The 19,648-nt window shown below is 38.8% G+C and overlaps 1 long non-coding RNA gene across 1 annotated transcript in view; it reads right to left on the bottom strand.

Annotated features, from left to right (window-relative positions):
- The window catches only part of LOC134168118 (uncharacterized), a 405,381-nt gene extending 386,637 nt beyond the window's left edge, over positions 1 to 18,744 (bottom strand). Inside the window, exon 1 of the long non-coding RNA XR_009966502.1 lies at positions 18,633 to 18,744. This is a non-coding gene — a long non-coding RNA (uncharacterized LOC134168118). The remainder of the gene's footprint in view (positions 1 to 18,632) is intronic.
- Between the last annotated feature and the right edge of the window lie 904 nt (positions 18,745 to 19,648).

Raw genomic sequence — 19,648 nt, 5'->3', positions numbered from 1 at the left:
GGAGCATTCCATTGTAATTTGAACAATCTGATCTTTTAGATACTTGCAGCTTCTTCTGTTTTTTTTTTTTTTTTAGTTTAAATATTCCTGAAGAGAAAGTATTACAAACGAAGCAATTGAATGTGAGAATTGTTTTAAATAATTTATACTAGTTTATCTGCACAAGTCAAGACTATTCCTTTTTTCTGTTCTCTTGAGTAATGAATATTGTTCTCTTTGGGCTTAGTTATGATGACTACCATTGATCATTTATAAATGTAAACTTATACAATGCAAATAAACCAGAAATAGTTAACTCATGGAGATTTTTTGTTTCTCTCTAAACTTTTAACACAGTACAAACATACACTATCTATACCTTTCTGATTTTCACATTTGATATTCCCTGATAATAAAACTGTTATAGAATCATAGAATAGTTAGGGTTGGAAAGGACCTTAAGATCATCTAGTTCCACCCCCCTGCTATGGGCAGGGACACCTCACACTAAACCATATCACCCAAGGCCTCATCCAACCTGGTCTTGAACACTGCCAGAGATGGAGCATTCACAACCTCCCTGGGCAACCTATTCCAGTGTCATTATGGCTTCCTTTGGGATAGATCTAGTCTTAAAAAGGCAAATTCTTTGAAAAGATCTTTAGAAGCGAAAAAGTCCATAGAGATTTTCACAGAACTTGCCACTGTTCATTGTTTACATGCTCTTTTTCAAATCAGTGCACTAATCACAGTTAATAAATGTGATACCATACTTAAAGAAGAGAATACATGTCTTCCAACATTCAGGTAAGTTTAAAACCACTTTAAAAGTATGAAGAAACACATAAATTCTGAAATTTGCACCATTATCTGTTAGCTAGATAAATTTTAGTAACTTTAAACTAAAGTCAGCAATTATCTAGGAATTTAAAAGACCTTTTTTACCATATTCTTAAAAAAATAGCAAAACCTGTAAAATTAAGCAAATAATAGCACATATTTTTCAAAGAGTTCTTCAATAGTCTCTGATGCTAATGTCTGAAACAAAGCATAAGGTCTTACTTCAGTGTATTCTACATGATGTTTAATTAGAATCAGTGCTACTGTTTCCACATTAATTTCTGGGTTGCACTTTTTTAAAACTGTCAGGCTGCTCATGTGTAAGTGAACATATTGTTTTGTGCACTATAGAGTGTAAACTCAGATAGTTTGATGGGTATATTATATAAAGACATCAAATGAAAGTTGTTTTATGAAAAACATCAAGCAATATCAACTAGACAATAAGACTTAACTTTTATTTTAATGTCACAGGAGGAAAAGATAAGCAAATCTGAGCAGACAATCTGTTTTGTTTGTTGTTTTTTTTAACCAGGGAAGTATCTGAAACAATGTTTAAGTGAATGGACTAATGATTGACACAATATTACGGAAGTTTAAGCAGGGAAAATAATAATTTGGAATAGACAATGCAGTATACTTACTTTATGTCCCTAATGGAAAGATGTCACTACCAGAAAGACATGCTTAATATTGTATAAATTTGCTCTGTTTAGGACAAATGACTTCAAGCTTTAAATTAACGTCTTATTTTGTTTCTTGGCACCTCAGTTATAACACATTCACTATATGTAGCTGTCAGAAGATTGAAGACGACTGATATTGTCTTAATTTATGTTACTAAAAGAAATATGTAAGCTGCCTGCTTCTGTCTTCTTTTTTTTCAAAGGAAAATACCATCATTAGCAGCTGGCAAAGAAGACAAAATCTGGCCCCAACTGTTTGGTCTCCTGTTTTGACTCCTCTGGTGACCTATGTTTAGTGTTCATGGTAATCCACCCATATACTTTTGTCTCCTGGAAAACTCTGAATGGGGGTAAAATTGAAAAAGAAATTATGATCCAAAGTTCATTTAGTTTTGATGTACCACAAAAAACAAACAAACAAACAAACAAACAAACAAACATTTTTTCATTTTTTTACAAAACAACTCTATTTGTCAGTTAGAACTAAAAGAAAGAAACAGTCCAAAAGCAAGCAGCCTCATGATCAGTTTCTTAGGGAGGTTTTTTTTTCTCTTAACTGACTGCCCTAGCCTGCGCATAACTTTGGGCACCTGCACTTTGTGCTTTTCACTGCTGATTCTTCCATTTTGCGTGGCTAAGTAGACATCGAGTGAGCAAGTGTAATGGGAGAAAACAACCCACGCATCCTCAGTTCCACATACCTGTACTAACATCCTGGAAAGCAATTATTATTTGTGAACACCTTCACACAGGCTATTCACAAGTGACTGAAAGAGAGGAAAAGTTGTTCAGCCAAGTGAGGGAGAGTACGTACTCAGTGACTGTTTCAAATATAGAATAATATCACTTGAGGTGATTGAAAGTATTACAATTTCACAGTATTCTCAACTTTGTACTCTTTACAGCAGCTAAAAACATATGACGAAACATGCCCAGGGTTGAACTTGTCTGTAAGACTGTGACAGACTATCTCCATAAACTCAAACTGAAATAAATTGGTAAATTGATGTTGTGTCAGCAAAGCCACCATTTGTTTCAATGTGTAACATGTTCTTTTGGGTATGTTAAACATTCATTTTGTTAACTTGGATCAAAAAAAATTCTTGTCATTTACCTCAATATGTCATTCTGAAAGTCTGAAATTGCTACAGAGAAATTAAGTTTTATCAAGTCTTCCAAATTGTTTTTCTAAGATTGTAAAATATATTCTTATAAGGTCAAACATGAAAAATAATAGAAAAATAAAGAATTAATATTGCTGGATTAATTATGGTAGCATCTCGAATCACAAACTTTGTCCCTTTGAACGCAGATAGTGGAATATGGTCACCATCTTCTTTTCAATGTGGATTTAAAAGTTTTGGTGAAAATTTAAAGCCTTCTTTTGAAAGCAAAAGTGTTTGCTTTCTGTCACTAGTCACCATAGTACACATGGTCTTGAGAAACAGCAATAAAGTTTTCACAACACTAAGACACAGTGTAGTTTGTATCCTTATTTAGATATTTAGAATGTAAGCTTAGAGAAATCAGATTCACATTCACATACAGGTGAGGGAAATTGAGAGCAAGGAAGGGACACCAGACAAAACATATTGAGTATACATTTCAGGTAAGTTATGGCCTTCAGCCACAGATTTCTAGTTGTAATTTCCTAAACATCTAAAAAAAGCCTGCCAGTGGGAATGAAATATCTGCACCTGTGCTATCACGTTCAACCACCTTAAATAATTACATTTTATTAGACAGGTCTAAGTCCTCATTTCTGTGGGTCAAAACTGGAACGGGTTGAATCACGCATTTTTGTTAGCTTCAGGTTTCTTCATCTAAACTGTGTGTAGTCTGATAAGACACTGGAATTACTTTATCAAACTGGATTGTATAATGTCATCAAATATCAATATAACTATCTTGGAGTGCTAAAATATTTGTTAGGTAATTCAGCTTTCAACTGTGCTGTCATGCGCTTCTGCTTTGTGTAACAACCTATTGACATAAAGCCATTGAGGAGGGAGCCTCAAGTCCTCAACAGGACTTGGACAGGAGCCGGCAGCTCAGCTCTCGCGAGCAGTGACTCACCGGGGGCGGAGCCAGGAGGCTCGGCAGCAGATTTAAAGCGGCCATCATTGACCATTCCTGGTCAATTGCTGAGGTGAGTAGCTTGAGAGAGGACGCCTGCAACGCCGGAGTGGAGCGGGGAGAGATCAGCGTCCAGGAGCCTCAACTCAGAGCGACAAAAGCCATTGAGGAGGGAGCCTCAAGTCCTCAACAGGACTTGCCCAGGAGCCGGCAGCTCAGCTCTCGCGAGCAGTGACTCACCGGGGGCAGAGCCAGCAGGCTCGGCGGCAGCTGTGAGCGGTTAAAAACCTGCCCAGGGAGCGCAAGTGACCAGGAGCGCGGTGAACAGAGCGGGCCGAGGCAGTTTGCGCGGGCGAGCTGGGTGACCGCCTGATCAAGAGGACTCGGCTGGAGCGCGGGAGGAGGAAGGACCGCTTGCTTGTGCGAAGAGGCAGACGGACCGATCGACCAGATAGATCATGGTCACCACTCGATCAAAACCTGTAGTGAGGAATAACGTGGGTACCCAGACTGAGCCTTCCTGCAGACATGTGGCCGTGCAGGTCTCTGGCTGCAGTGAATGCCTGAGCCTGGCACTTGTATCGGAGAGAGCCAGTGACACCGCTTGTGTGGGGTGTCAGCAAGTAGATGACCTGCTAAAGCAGGTGGTTGAACTGAGGGAGGACGTTGAAAGGTTGAGAGCTATCAGAGAGTGTGAAAGGGAAATTGATTGGTGGAGCCACACCCTAAGGCAAGGGCAGAGGGAAGTGGTTGAACAAGTGATAGATCCCCTTCCCTCCTACCATCAGACAGAAGGAGTGAACTTAAGGGACAAGGAAGTATGGAGGGAGGTCCCTCCTCGGAGAGGTAAGCAAAAACCCCCACAATCCCTTCCTTCCTCCCAGTTGCCCTTGAGTAACAGGTATGAGGTCTTGGAACTACAGGGCCAGCTAAATAGTGATGGAGGGGTAGATCCATCTAGTAAGTCACCTTGGGCTTGTCACTCACCCCCATGCCTTAGAACTTCCTCAGCGAAGAAGAAAAGAAGAGTAATTGTGGTGGGTGACTCCCTTCTGAGAGGAACAGAGGGGCACATTTGTCTACCTGATCCATCCCACAGGGAAGTCTGCTGCCTACCTGGGGCTCGGATTGGAGATGTTAAAAGGAAACTCTCTTATCTGGTGCAGCCCTCTGACTACTATCCACTGCTGTTTTTTCAGGTTGGCAGTGATGAAATTATTACAAGCAGGGCAAGGGCAATGAAGAGAGGCTTCAGGGCCCTGGGATGGCTGGTTAGGGGGTCTGGAGCACAAGTGGTGTTTGCCTCCATACCTGTTACAAGCAAAGGTGAAGAGATAAATAGGAAGAGACTGCAGATCAATATATGGCTACGGGATTAGTGACAAAGGCAGGGGTTTGGGTTTTTCAATCATAGGCTGCTATATGAGACACCTGGTTTGCTGGTGGCAGGTGGGATACATCAGTCCCAGAGGGGGAGAAGGTTTCTGGGGCAGGAGTTAGCAGGGCTCATTGACAGGGCTTTAAACCAGGTAGGAAGGGGGAAGGGGAGATAACTGGGCCTATTGAGGACAAGCCCAAGAGAAACATGCTAAGGCTTGAAGAATGGCAGACTAAGGAGAACTCTCAATCTATTGTTTCCTTTGAGGGAAAGGGTAGTTGTTTAAACCCTGTCCTGCAGGGGAAAAAGGGTACCTGGGCAAGAGTTAGTAGAGCTCACTCACAGAGCTCTAGGTTAGATTCGAAGTGTGAGGGGGTTGTAGCTGGGTTTGAACTAGTGGGGCAGTGTTCTAGTACAAATGAAGACCAGAAGGCCTGCTGCCTTCCAAGGGTGCTACTAGCGTGCTCAGCTCGCTCCCTGAAATGCCTGTACACCAATGCACGCAGCATGGGGAATAAACAGGAGGATTTAGAAGTCTGTGTGCGGTCTAAAGGTTATGACCTGGTGGCAATTACAGAGACATGGTGGGACAGCTCACATGACTAGAATGTGGTTGTGGATGGCCGTGTCCTTTTTAGGAAAGATAGATCAGCAAAGCGAGGTGGTGGAGTTGCTCTTTATGTGAAAGAGCGACTAGAATGCATTGAGTTCTGTCCAGGGGCAGATGAGGAGCAAGTGGAAAGCCTGTGGGTGTGAATTAAGGGACAGGCTGGTATGGGTGGCACATCTGTGGGGGTCTATTATAGACCTCCTGATCAGGATGAAGGAGTTGATGAGGCTTTCTACAGGCAATTGAAAGCAGCCTCACGACTACATGCCTTGGTCCTTATGGGGGATTTTAACTACCCCGATATTTGCTGGAAGACTTACACAGCCAGTCATTCACAGTCTAGGAGGTTCCTCCAGTGCATTGATGATAACTTCTTAATGCAAATGGTGGACAAACCAACCAGGAAAGGAGCGCTGATGGATCTGGTACTCACCAACAAGGAGGGTCTGGTTGAAGTAGTGACAGTCAATGGCAGCCTTGGCTGCAGTGACCATGAGATGGTGGAGTTTAGGATCTTGTGTGGGAGGAATAGAATACCTAGCAAGGCCACATTTCTGGATTTCTGAAGGGCAAACTTTGGCCTCTTCAATCAATTGCTAAGGGAAGTATCATGGCAAAGGGTACTAGGTGGTAAAGGGGCTCAAGATAGCTGGTCAGCATTCAAGACCCACTTCTTCAAAGCTCAGGATCAGAGTGTCCCAATGAGTAGGAAGTCAAGTAGGGGAGCCAGGAGACCAGCATGGTTAAACAAGGAACTGCTGGGCAAACTCTTACAGAAAAAGAGAATCTATGGATTATGGAAGGAGGGGCTGGCCACTTGGGAGGAATATAGGACAGCTGTTAGAAGATGTAGGGAAGCAATTAGGACAGCTAAGGCCTCCTTGGAACTTAATCTGGCAAGTCGGGTCAAGGACAATAGAAAGGGCTTCTTCAAATACATAGCGAGTAAAACTAACACAAGAAGCAGTATAGGCCTACTGCTGAATGAGGTGGGTGCCCTGGAGACAGAGGATATAAAGAAGGCAGAGGTGTTGAATGCCTTCTTTGCCTCTGTCTTTACTCCTGCAGACTCTCCCCAGGGGACCCGGATTCCCATAGCCGCAGAAGGAGTCAGGATAAAAGAGGAGTTTGCTTTGGTAGATGAGGATTGGGTTAGAGATCAGTTAAGTAATCTGGACATCTATAAATCGATGGGTCCGGATGGAATACACCCGCGGGTGCTGAGGGAGCTGGCGGAGGTCATTGCTGAGCCACTCTCCATCATCTTTGGTAAGTCGTGGGAAAGAGGTGAGGTGCCTAAGGATTGGAGGATGGCAAATGTCACGCCGGTCTATAAGAAGGTCAAGAAGGAGGACCCGGGTAATTATAGACCGGTCTGCGTTACCTCCATCCCTGGAAAGGTGATGGAACAACTTATTCTTAACACTATCTCTAGGCATATCAAGGATGAGGGGGTCATTAAGAGCAGCCAACATGGCTTTACCAAGGGGAAGTCATGTTTGACCAACCTTATAGCCTTCTATGAGCAAGTAACTAGGTGGATGGATGATGGTAGAGCGGTAGATGTGGTTTTTCTTGATTTCAGCAAAGCATTTGATACTGTCTCCCACAGCATCCTCATAGATAAGCTAAGGAAGTGTGGGCTTGATGATCAGGTAGTGAGGTGGATCAAGAACTGGTTGGAAGGAAGAAGGCAGAGAGTTGTGGTCCAGAATCTAGCTGGAGGTCTGTGCATTAGACCAGTGCTGTGTGGATGAGGGAACTGAATGTACCCTCAGGTTCGCTGATGATACTAAACTGAGAGGAGTGGCTGACACACCAGAGGGCTGTGTTGCCATTCAGCGAGGCCTGGACAGGCTGGAGAGTTGGGCTGTAGAGTCCTGCATCTGGGGAAGAACAACCCCATGTACCAGTATAGGTTGGGGGCTGACCTGCTGGACAGTAGTGAAGGGGAAAGGGACCTGGGGGTCATGGTGGATAGGAGGATGACCATGAGCGAACAATGTGCCCTTGTGGCCAAGAAGGCCAATGGCATCCTGGGGTGCATTAGAAAGGGTGTGGTTAGTAGGTCAAGAGAGGTTCTCCTCCCCCTCCACTCTGCCTTGGTGAGGCCGCATCTGGAATATTTTGTTTGGTTCTGGGCCCCTCAGTTCAAGAAGGACAGGGAATCGCTTGAAAGAGTCCAGCGCAGAGCTACAAAGATGATTAAGGGAATGGAACATCTCTCTTATGATGAGAGGCTGAGTGAGCTGGGACTCTTTAGCTTGGAGAAGAGGAGACTGAGGGGTGACCTCATCCATGTTTATAAATATGTAAAGGGTGAGTGTCAGGATGATGGAGCTAGGTTTTTTTTCAGTGATGTCCAGTGATAGGACAAGGGGCAATGGGTGTAAACTGTAGCGTAGGAGGTTCCATGTAAACATCGGGAGAAATTTCTTTACTGTGAGAGTGATAGATCACTGGAACAGGTTGCCCAGGGGGGTTGTGGAGTCTCCTACATTGGAGATATTCAAGGACCTCCTGGACAAGTTCCTGTGTGATGTACTCTAGGTTACCCTGCTCTTGCAGGAGGGTTGGACTAGATGATGTTTTGAGGTCCCTTCCAACCCTTAGGATTCTGTGTTTCTGTGACATAAAAAGAAGAAACATCTGGTGTGTAGAAAGTAACTTACTGACTGATTGGTAACAAAGAGGTGAACAGACTGTTATTGCTTTCAAGCTTTACTAGAAAAAAGATCAAGCCAACCCAGGTCATACAACACTAAGATATGTTCCAGATCAGTAAAGCCTTTTTTTGTTCAATTTAGTCCCATGTTAGAATTAATCATCACATTTTACGTTATGCATTTCTAATTTCAATGTTCATGTCATATAATTATTCTGTATAATCAAACCTAACTGGTGGTTTGCTACACTGAGCTATTGAATGAGTACTCTAACAGTGCAGCTAGTATTTAACTATTTGACAAATATGCAGACCGATAATTGAAGAAATTTGATAAATCTGTAATAACAATGTGTACATGACTAACATTTATGAACAATGATAGCAAAAGAAATAACACACATTAAGCAATGAAAGGGAACCCTGAAAGTGAATGGCATTCTCTGACAAGTTGCTGTTTAAATTTTTGACCAAAATGCTAATTCTGGTCTACTTCCAGTCTGATTATAAATAAGATAGTAAGTCCAGAGGCAGTTTCCATCCTCACAGAATCTGCGCTTTCCAGGCAGCAACATTCTGTCTCATTTGGTTTAGTCTGTTTGTTTGTTTTGGTTTGGTTTGTTTTTTAATTTAATTTTATTATTTTTTTCCATTTTATCTTATTTTAATATCACAAATCAAGCAATGCCTAGAAAGTCTCTGCCTCAGGAGTTTGGGCTTCCAGGGTATTTGGTGTGGTTTCAATGTGATTTTGCATTATCACTTGTTTATTTTCCGTGACAGGAAAATATTTTAACTCCACCTGCAATACTACATTGAAACTGCTATAAAATATCATGTTATTATGCCTATAAGAAGCAGAATATTGGTTCTTAACTACATATAGTAAATTTTTTCTTAAATTTTCAATATTTAAAATGCAGAAAATAATGTCATTGTGTATATTACAGTATTTCGAAAAGGCAGAAAAATAAATTCTCGTGCTAATCATAGTCCTTCAGTTTAAATGTCAGGTTGATAAGTACATGGTTTTCTTCAGAATTTATTTTATAAAATAATAACAATAAACCCATAAAATGGATCTTGTCAGAGTCGTTAAATTGCTTCAGTATTCTTAGACTGTACACACAGGATCTTCAGGTTTTAGAGTCATTGCAAGGAGATGAGCTAAGAGAGGAGCTGGAAAAAGAAAGTTTTAACAATTTCAGTGGACATAACTATTTGCTAAGGGAATGCCTGTTAACATCTTTATAATCCATATGTAGGGAAAAAAGGCAAGAAAGATCATCAAAACAAAACCTGTTTTCTGTTTTGTTAATGTTTTGTGGATTAACTTGGAACCTGACACATTCTTTTTTTAATAACAGACATTTTCTAGAGAAAAATATTTTACAATTTTCCAGTTAAAAATTCACATAGTATCAGTGTTGCTAATTAACAGTCATAGAATCATAGAATCATGGAATGGTTAGGGTTGGAAAGGACCTTTAGATCATCTAGTTCCAACCCCCCTGCCACGGCTCATCCATATTTTCTTCTTTTTACTCTATAAATGTGGTTCTATTTTTTTTTTTTTTTAAAGATCTTCATTTAAGAAAATTGGTGGTATATTTTCAACAGGAAAAAAAAATGTATTAGTCAATACAGTAATTCAGTATTTTGCTTTGGTCAGAGATCTAGATTCCTCTATTGTTACACAACTTCTACTGGAACACTTAATGCACCCTGACTTTAGAAAGTAGTTACTTTTTCAGTATCTTGAATACTGGAATATTGCACAGTGACTTCTATCCTATAGATAAACTCTTCCTTGCTAAGATAGAGCAGGGTGCTTATGCTTAGTTTCTCAGAGAGGCAGGAATATAATAAGGTGTAGGTAAATGAGTCTGAGGCGCAAAGTGACTGTATTTTGTTAGGAGACAGAGTGCATCAGTTACTGCAGTGTTTCAGGATCTAGGCATTTCTGTGGGGGTCTTCATACTGATCTCGCAATTACTTTTAATTAACCAGCTTGAAATAAGAAATTTAACAGCCATAGAACATTAACATTCCAATTTGTTCGTTACTTTCCCCCATAGATAATATGAAATACAGTACTAAATGTGAAAAGTATGTTTATATCCAATATAAACTTCAATCTGTGCTCTGGTTTTATACAATAAAATACTGGGTTTATACAATGTAATTGCACTGTGCCAACAGTCCTTTCACAAATTAGGAACTAAACAGCAAAACAGGGAATTACCTTGCTAGTGTAGAACTGATGCATTTGTGTTCAGCAGTGTGTTATCTTGCACGGATACAGAAGTGTTTAATATCATGTGTTCCTAGGAGGCAGTGTCAGCTATTATCAATCTATCAATTACTTATCAGTGGAATAACTATTAAAGGATTGCCCTCTCTGCAAACAGTGCAAGCGTGTTTCTTCATCTAGCTACCTGAAAAAGTGTTTGTCTGATTTGTTTTATCATTACCTAGGGCCAAAATCATGCTGGAAGTTATCATATGGGCTGATTCAAGTAACAAAGCAGAACAGGCAAAATCTGTTATAGTAACCTACTATATAACTGACAGTGGACCTTTGTGGAAGTTGTAAATTGTTATTGCAAAGAAGATCCAAGAATGAATTTACAGGAGTTTTTAACTGTGATACAGGCGTTAGTGATGTAAGATAGATGAGGTCTAGTTTTTGTCCATACACCTACATTTATTCCCTACAATACTATGAAAAATCTTCTTACAAGTCACTTCTTGAAATTTACAGGGTGAAGTGAGATCAGATCTAGAGTTGGAACTCTGAATATTTCAGCTATGGGGCCTGAACTCTGACCATTAAGCTATTCATTTTTCTGAGACTTCACAGCATAAGGCTTTCTAAAGAAAATGTATCATTATTGAGGAAATCAAGCTAACTAAATGACTTCTGACCACAATCAGGGAGAGAATTTTACACCCACAGACCTATAAAATGAGGAAAATCATCATGCTTCACCATATCATGCATCCTTCTACTCATGTCATCTGCAATTTAGATTGAAAGCATTCTCTAAGACAACAGCACTTGTTTAGTTAAAGCAGATAGCTACCTAAATTGAATTTTAACAAGCATTCTGGCTCTTAAACTTTATCTGCATCATGTACGGTATGTTAATCAAGTAGGAGTTTTGTATACAGTACAATCACGTTACACATGGTACACATAAATGTTATAATAATGGATTATATATTATCCAAGTATGTCTACTGGATCAAGGTGTTCTGGCAATTCTGGATGTCAAGTGAGAGAATGCAACTGAAAAAGGATTGAAAAATTACCCATCGTAACTTAAATGACATGAGGCCATCTTCATGTAAAGTGAACAAGTATAAGTTAGGGTTGTATAGACACAGAAAGAATCTTTTACCTTCTTACCTTTTCAAGTGCTTTTGTATAAATGCTTCTGTCTTTTTTTTTCAATTTAACTCTATTAATACATCTATTGATAATCTGAGTAATACAGCCTTTCTTATGAAGACCCAGCCTGCATAGGGTCTTAAAAGGTAGATTTCAAGTTAATGCAGATTTTAGAGCAAGAATAGCCTTCTACAGTGCACTAGGGTGAAATCAAATTGTGCCATGACTGAAACTGAAAGCACCTGCAGATCCACTGTACTCCAGCACGCATTATTCAGTTCCACGAACTGCTGCTCTGTGCATGTTTGGGTCTTTGTACCTGATGGAAACCTTCCCGCATCTAAGAGCAGGATGCAAACATTGTTCCAGTCTTAGAAGAGAAAATTTTACAGTCAGAGTACACTTCTGTCCTCAACTTATTGCTTAATGCTAAATCCTTCTCTGCTGCCAGAAAAAGGTGTGATGAAAAGGCACTTCTTTCCATATTAAGCTACAGTCCTGGCTAATGCGGAGCAGTACATGAGGGTGTTTTATAAATAATCTATGAAACTCTTTAAGCCCTATTTGTGGAAGATACCTTCTTGCAGTCTGCACACTAAAACCCGTTCATCATGAGATGGAGGCATGCTGTCCTGCCTTAAGACAGGAAAGCTTTTTCCTTTTTTTTCTTAAAATCAAATCAGTGCTACTATAGCATGAGAATGCCCTGCAGCTGACCACAGGCCCCTCTTAGCTGCCAAAGTAGCAAACCAGTTGTAACATGAACCTTTGCTGTCTGTATCAGCAGAATAAAAAGACTGATACCTTTAATAGCTGAGCCCCAGAGACTAGAAAGAAATTTAAGAAGTTTCTAGGCTAGCATTTTCAAAGAATTAAAAGGAGATAATGATCCTGTTGGCACTTGGAAAACAAGCTTCTAATCCCCTTCATCGAGTTTGAAAAATTTGCTGTCATTGAACAGAACTTTTTAGTCAGCTACCTGAGGACATGCCCAGACACACAACATTTAGTAAAATAAAGGTGTATTTTTGCTTGCCAGTGCAGCTGGAGTTCAATATGCAAATTCTCAGTGAAAACTAGACATCTCAGACATATAAAACTATGCAGAACTGTGCTTCTTGTACTGTTCAAAGAAACAAGTTCCCTAGATAATTAATCATGATAGGACTTTTTAGCGTAGATAGGCCACTAAAGTCAAAAGGAAAACTTGCCTGTCCTTTTATGCCTTTTGCGTCTCTTGTTTCCTATTCCCTTTTCTAATTTTTTTATTTTATTTTTTTTAATCTTGAACAAAAAAATAAAATTTAGAGGTAAGAACAAAACCAGAGTTAGCAAAGATGTAGATATGCATTCTATTTTTACGTAATGATTGGCTTGTATAGTAATATAAAAGTTAACATAGTCTCTAAATTTCATATATGGATGCAAGCAGTAAATAATACAAGAGTGTGTGTATTGTACAAAACTAAATTCTCCTATGAATAGCAACAGTAAAACAGATATTGTGTTTAGTAACAGGGTTTTTGTAATACTGGTAGACAAAGTCTGGTTGTTGCAGATATTGTTCAGTGATGTGGACTCTCTTAGGTATAATTAATAGGAAAATATAAATTTATGGGTGTGCTATGATTTTGATTGATAGTTGTTGATGGTTCTTTAAACCCTGAGATGTGGCTGCATCTTATCTCCTTCTGGAACGAGAGCTTAGCACATGCTGTTCTCTATTTGCTTATCTTGGTTTCTATGTTGGAAGCCCAAACCTACAGGGTGCATGTTTTGCAAAACTAGTCATGGTGCAGATATCAGCTATGGGTCAGTGAACAAGACTGCAGGAATTATCACAGGAACCATTCCCTGTTGATAAGTCCTCTGACTGCAATGGAGAGGCCTTTTCCAGTTAACTAAAAAGTTGCTATGTTTGGCCTGAATACTATCTATACTAAGTCATATGGGGTTTTGATATTTTTAAAACAGGTACAATAATTTGAGGACCAGCATACATTATTAATGCTACCTATTAGCCTCAAAATGCTCCATCAAGTGCTGAAAGAAGAGATCTATAAAAAGATTTTTTTTTTTTTAATCCTCAACAACAGTTTTCACCCCCTTCTTTTTCTTGTAATCCAGGTCCTGCTGCTCTTAGTCTGTACCGTTTCCTTGCTTTTCCTAGTACTTCTGACGATTGTGTCTCTATCCGAATAGCATTAATGACTGTCTGCTGAATGAATTCTATTCTTCAAGTGCTCTTTCAGCTGTTGTCTCATTCTGTTTACCATATCCAAGTGCTGCATGCAAATAATAGCATTTACTGGAGATGCAAATAAGACCACTAAATAAAATGAAAATATTTTTGCTATCCTTAGATAACATTCCCTACATTAATGTTGCAAGAATCTTAAAGAGTGCTGATACCACCTAGAATGACAAGCAACTAGTTCAATTAAGTCTCAGCTAGTTCAGAAAATAAAGCCTCAGCTTAAAAGGTCACCTTGATTTTATTTTTTTGTTTTATTTTCCTTTTTTTAGAAAACAGTTTTCCATCTTTTATTTGCCAGGAGGTAAAAGAATAAGCATCGTGGTAACTACTGTATGTTTTTAAACAAAATAAGCAGAATTCCTAGTGTAGTGGACATTCAAAGCAGTAAGATTTTGACTAAAGAACCCTAAAAAAGGTATGCAACAACATATACAGTATTGCCATTTAGGAAAAACTTTGAGAATGCTAAGACAAAAAAGTTTAGGTGAAAAATGAATAATTAATTTGGCTTATATTTTCACTCCTTTATTTAACAAAAAATAACACAGCCTTTTAATGAAGAAATTTCAAAGTTGCCATTTCTGACCGTGCGATGGGAAGGATTACATATGACCAAAAAGTCATAATTTTATGAACTTTTCACCCCTGAATCAAATCTGTATGTTTTCCTTTGACCTTATAATAATAAAATTTATGACAAAGATTTTATCCGCTTAAGAAAAGAAGAAATTTGGTTCTTGAATCTGCAATGTTATAATAAGCTGAAGGTAATTATATCAATTTTATCAAAGTGACATTACTTTTTTTTTCACATAGATTATTTCTGAAAGTCTAGAAGAGTTTTGTTTTTGCTCTCTTGTTCTATGAAGTTAACAGGAAATACAGTTGTATAGTTATGTTATTTTTACAGTAAGAAAAAATAGAAATATCTGCTTTCCAAAAATTCCAGTTCGAATTATACAGTTCACAGTATGAAAAGAATCCTTTTTTTTTTTACTGAATTCATACACTCATCAATTCTTTAGTTGGATTCATCAATAGCTTCTTTGGGTAAATGAGATGTGAAATTGTTCTCTGCTGTGGTTTTGCAACTTCCCTAAAATGTGATAAAACTAAGCTTTAAGAAAAGAACATACACTATCTTTTTCTGCCCTGGGTTCAGCGGTAGCTGTCATTTTTCTCCTTCTTGGTAGCTGGTGCAGTGCTGTGTTTTGACTTCCAGCCTGGGAACAGTGCTGACGATACCGATGTTTTTGGTTGTTGCTAAGTGATGTTTACCCTGACCAAAGACTTTGTGAGGCTCGTGCTCTGCCAGGGAGGAGGGGAAGCTGTGAGGAAGCAGAGAGGGGGCGCCTGACCCAGGCTAGCCAAAGAGGTATTCCATACCACAGCACGTCATGCCTGGGGTGGGGGTAACTGGGAGTTACCCAGAAGGACAGGGGCTTCTGGGTTGGACTCATTTCTTGGCCGGTGGTCTTGTATTCTCTTCCCCTGTTATTTTCTCTTATCGTTGTTGGTGGTGGTAGCGGTGGTGATTTGTGTTGTACATTGGTTCCTGGACTGTTCTTGTCTCAACCTGTGGGAGTTGCACTCATTCGATCCTCCTCCCAGTTCCTCCGGAGTGGGGAAGGGGAGAGCCCCTGGGGGGGGGGGAGGGGGGCCTCGATTGCTCTCAGCCAGGCACCACTCACTGGGAGTGAGTGAACAAGCTGTCTGGCTAGGGTTTAAACCACGACAGTTTGTTTTAAGGATGTATGTGTTAAATATAATATGATCTTTGAAGAGAGTGTCTGGGAGCATTGTACCCACAAATACAGACAAATACAAACTAACTGCTTGAGCTTCAACATAAATCTTCCACTACTTGATAAGGATTTCTGTGCTGTAGTTTCAATTTCTTGATCTGTACTGAAATACTTATAGAATCATAGAATAGTTAGGGTTGGAAAGGATCTTAAGATCATCTAGTTCCAAACCCACTTATCCAACAATATTTTATCTATGCTGAATATAGCCCTAAGGAATAATAAGTAGTTTTCAGACCTTTTTAGATCAGGTTGCTTGTATGCTATGTTTAGTTTGGAAAGTAATGTAGCTAATCCCCATTAGTTGTCTGCTTTCAGCATTTATCCCCATCAATGAATATATTTTGGTTTGTGTATGGAATATAGAACATGGTATCCAGTCCCACTGGGCATAGGCGCAATTTTCTGAAGTCCTTCAGTGTCTTGCACTTGAAAAAAGCAATAAAATTATGAGGAAATATATTTTCTAGCCTACTACTTATAGAGATGGGAATTTACATTCCTTAATGTGTGTAATTCTTGTTCCCTACATGTGTATAACTTGTCCCTTACACTCAGCAAAAATTAATTCAGTCTGGAGAAAAAGATTGACCGAAGTGGGAGGAAGAATTGAGAAAATTTCTAACTTTAGCTTAGTGATATGAAAATGGAGGTGTCAACTAGAATAATTGCTGTCAGTAAGCTCAGTGACTAAGAAAGCACTAGTGAGGGACCTAGGCTATATTGCTGGCATGAGAACTAATGAGTATAGATGGCCATAAGAAAATCAGGGATATGAATAGAAAGCTTAGATGTTTTTAGAGTGTGAATATGATGTTGACAGCTGTACATAATGTTTGGTGCACTTATTAAATAAAGACTTACCTGGAATATTAGGCAACTACATTCTGTCATGCAGGTGACTCTTTTAGTTCTATGATCCTACTTCCTATTAAAAATAATTTATGCACTGAAAAATATTATTTTCTTGTGCTTTTTTCCTACTAGCAGGGTTGACATCAGTTCTCTGAACCTGGACTTCATCATTCCAGTTGTATGCAAGCAGAGTGCTGGTTCTATATTGAAGAATGTGTTAGAGGAGTTCTGAATTTGGAAGATGTTATCTCCTAAAGAATCTGGAGAATATAATCAATTCTAATACATTTGGAAACCAAGTATAGTCTCTGAGAGGATCATTGACCTTAATATATTTTGATATTATTGCATACAGACCAGTTATGTTCCTTCTAAGCCTATGAATTGAACTGTGACATTAACCCATTCAGTTCCAAGGAATGACAATCCATTTTGCTATATAAACTTTACTGATTTATAATTTCATATGTGAATAAAATATATTCTTTTTTAAAATTACCTTACTTTCACTTCTGTTCATTCCAATATTCAGAATTACACATTGATGTATTCCTTAAATCCTATGTTAGTCTGACACACGCATGCCTCTCATAACAAAAGTGCATTAATATTTTAGGATGATTTTGCAGTTCTAAAAGATACATTCCGTTACTCATTGATTTGCATGAAGAAAAAGAGATTTATTACTTCTGACATTCATGCAGTGTAATAAAAGCTTAAATCAAAGGTCTGTGCCTACATTCTTCTTCTTTCATTTGGTTATTACTAAATATCTTGGGAAATCTGAGACTCTCTACTCACCAACAGTTAGCAGGTATTTTCTTTTTCACATCCTCAGGTTAAAAATATGACATTAACATTTTAATAAAGGGGCACTCTGACATAGACAGAATCTTTAGTATTTTGTGTGTGTCTTGCTGGGAGAGAGTTTGGAGCCATGGGAATGTTCTGGCAGTTACTTCTTGTGACTTATGAGTGCTTTTAATGGCTAAATCTTGTAAGAGTAGAACGAACTAACAAAATTGGAAGAAGAATGTAAGTTTGAAATATCAAGCACTTTACCTGAAACTAGTTGAACCCTTATATAAAATGGCTATTGAGATATATTATTTATTATCTTTTTTCTGATTCTGGAAGTATTGGTGAGGTTGAGGTAAGTGACACAAATGCTATCAGTTTAGTATTAGGTTTCATGCTAAGTAGTCAAAAGCAGCATCAAATATTCTATCCAGTTAACACAAAACAAAACCAACAAAATAACAGAAATGATCAATTTCTCTCACTTGGAAAATTCTTTCCCCTCACCAATACAGAATGCTGAAAAATGTGGACTGACTCATATTTTTTGTAGTGTGAAAACATCCTTCTGGCTGCACTCTTCACTGGTGTAAGAGCTGGCCTTACTTTAAGGCAGTCAGGCACTGAGATCCAGAGCAGAACTTGATTTTATATAATGCAATTTCAATACTCTAAATGATAGATTCCTTTGCCTGCACAAGGTCTTTTTTATTACATTTTTGTTTGAGTCAGCACATGAGAAACACTATGCAGGAAAAGGAGTGAATGTTGTGTCTGGAAGTGTGATACAGCAAATCAGTATTTGTAGTTCCTCAGTATGGAGTGTGTAGATCAAAAATATTTCACTGAGCTATACTAGTTTACCTTCAGTCAACCAATATCCTTTGAGGGCTGTGAAAGTATAAAAATTCATGCCCAAATGACAGAAGAACAAGAATATACCTGTGATATCTGGGCAAACACTTTAGACCTAAGTTTTGATTTTAAAATTAGTTGAGTTCCTGCTGGTGTTTTTATAGAGAAATCAGTAGGCTCTCAAATGGGTTTTCTAGTCTGCAGCAGACACAGCTACAGGGCCTATTGAAATGTTTTTTACTCATTGGGTACTCTTATGCATCCTTATGATTACTCATACATAGAATCATAGAATAATTCGGGTTGGAAAAGACCTTAAGATCATCTAGTTCCAACACCCCTGCCATGGGCAGGGACATCTTATGCTAAATCATATCACCCAAGGCCTCGTCCAACCTGGTCTTGAACACTGCCAGGGATGGAGCATTCACAACTTCCCTGGGCAACCCATTCCAGTGCCTCACCACCCTAACAGGAAAGAACTTCTTCCTTATATCCAATCTAAACTTCCCCTGTTTAAGTTTTAACCCGTTACCCCTTGTCCTATCACTGCAGTGCCTAATGAAGAGTCCCTCTTCATGTATGCATTGTCAGGAAGATTGTTTCAAGCATTTTCAAGTTAGGTATTTGTTTGCTGAGATAGTTTGAAGCAGTTTTCTGTAACAAATTATATCAGGAATTAACTTTGACATACATACATTTAATTGAGTCAAATGTAAGTGTTGTGTCATTGATGGGAAGAGAAATTGTCAGGTACTTTACATGGTCACCTACTTAGAAAAACAGTGAAAAATTTTAAATCAATTCACTAAGTGCCTTTCTTGGACAAATTATGTCCTGAATTACTACATATGCTGAACAAAAAAATCATAAATAGACGTAAATAGATTATTTATTTTTTTTTTTTTATTTCAAGGGTAGTTTCCACAGGGGGAAAAAAAAAATCAGTACAAGGAGTGAATATGAGGATAAGTTTTGGAAGCATCTAACAGGAGGTATCAGTGAAATGAAAGTGGTTGCTGGTGTCAAATGGGAGCATATAAAAATTAAAACTAACAAGTGTGATGGGGCCAATATATTCTCTAAATATGCATGGAATAAGAATCTCAAAAATAAGACAGCAAAAATGTTACTGATGGCATATGTGTGAGTGTTTCAGACGGTGAATCAGAAAGTTTGCTCACAAATGAGCAAACAGGAATTTGGGGGAAGTTATACTAGGTGTACTGTTGTTGCACAGGGTAAGAGAAATTCATAGCAAAGGAATAACCTGGACAGAAACAAATTAGAGAAGATAATTCCACAGTGAAGCTTGCCAGGTACTGCTCATATGGCATCAGCCACTTAGTGACAGAGGTTCAATATCAGTATCAGGTAAGAACGTCTATCAGCTAATGATGATTGTTGACAGTGGAGCCTGCTGTATGTTACATCATTTGTTTTGCTATGC

Source organism: Pezoporus occidentalis, unplaced genomic scaffold (assembly GCF_034315485.1).
Source record: "Pezoporus occidentalis ecotype Australia unplaced genomic scaffold, CSIRO_AGI_Poc_V1 ctg1, whole genome shotgun sequence".
NCBI lineage: Eukaryota > Metazoa > Chordata > Aves > Psittaciformes > Psittacidae > Pezoporus > Pezoporus occidentalis.
The sequence above is the reverse complement of the archived record's forward strand: the minus strand, read 5'-3'. Positions and strand labels throughout refer to the sequence as shown.